Genomic DNA, 1,385 nt, shown 5'->3' on the forward strand with positions numbered 1-1,385 from the left:
AATGATATACCTCTACTGTGTAGCCAAGGCTGTCCGGGCCATAATGTTTCACCTACAGAGTGCTAGTATTATATAGATATGAGCCAGCATATCAGAATTATTACAGATTTTTCTTTGCTGATACTTCAAAATAAGCAGTTAACACAGCTTGGCTTATTTTTGTACAAATTTGCGCTCATTTTTCACAATTCATAATTAAGGTAAACATCAATTAAAATGAATAAGCAATATTACAGACATTAGAAAGTTCCCTAATCAGTTCAAATGAAGTAAAAATTTGGTAAACTAAACTTAATTTGTATTATTTTGTTTGTTTGAGACAGGGTCTCACTATATAACCCTGGCTGGCTTAGAACTCTATGTAGAGCAGGCTGACCTTGAACTTCAAGAGATCTGCCTGCCTCTGCCTGAGTGCTGGGGTTAAATTTAAAGGCCATACTCAGTAGTTAGGAACACTGGTTGTTCTTGCAGAAGACCTGGATTCAAATCCCAGCACCCACATGGCAGCTAATAACTGTCTGTAACTCCAGTCCCAGGGGATCCAACAGTCTCTTCTGACCTCCACAGGCATTGCATGACACAGGTACACTTACCTACATGCAGGCAATACACGCATACACATAATAAATAAAAACTGTAAGTAATCAACAGCATTAGCTACTTGGGTTGAACTGAGTTTCAATTCATATCATAAATTGAATTTTTTTTTTTTTTGTCTTTTTGAGACAGGGTCTCTTTGTAGTCCCAGCTGTCCTGGAACTCACTATCTAGACCAGGCTGGCCTCATACTCACAAAGATCTGCCTGCCTCTGCCTCCCAAGTGCTGGGATTAAAGGCATGCGCCACCATGCCCGGTTAACTTGTATTTTTATTCCAATGTACTTGATAAAAGATGTTTCCTTTGAGAAATAGGTGATTATCTTTACTATCTTAAAAATATGAGAATTGAGTCCAAAAATTGTTCAACTAAGAATTTTTTAAATATAAAATGTAAATTTTTTTTTAGAAAATAAAAAATTGGGCTGGAGAGATGGCTCAGAGGTTAAGAACACTGGCTATTCTTGCAGAGACCCAGGTTTGAATCCCAGCACCCACACGGCAGCTAACAACTGTCTGTAACTCCAGTCCCAAGGGATCTGACAGCCTCTTCTGACTTCTGTAGGCACTGCATGACACGGGTGCACTTCACTCACCTACACGCGGGCAATACACGCATACACATATAAAATAAAATAAAATAAAATAAAATAAAATAAAATAAAATAAAATAGAATGAGGGGCAGGAGAGATGGCTCAGAGGTCAAGAACACTGGCTGTTCTTGCAGAAGACCCGCGTTCGAACCCCAGCACCCACATGGCAGCTAACAACTGTCTGTAACTCCAGT

At 39.2% G+C, this 1,385-nt stretch overlaps 1 protein-coding gene across 2 annotated transcripts in view; it reads right to left on the bottom strand.

Annotated features, from left to right (window-relative positions):
• LOC103743070 (ankyrin repeat and KH domain-containing protein 1-like) overlaps positions 1–1,385 on the bottom strand; it is a 90,132-nt gene that overhangs the window by 67,423 nt on the left and 21,324 nt on the right. The gene's annotated exons all lie outside the window — the stretch shown is intronic.

This window comes from Nannospalax galili, unplaced genomic scaffold, assembly GCF_000622305.1.
Source record: "Nannospalax galili isolate Female #2095 unplaced genomic scaffold, S.galili_v1.0 scaffold760, whole genome shotgun sequence".
Taxonomy (NCBI): Eukaryota; Metazoa; Chordata; class Mammalia; order Rodentia; family Spalacidae; genus Nannospalax; species Nannospalax galili.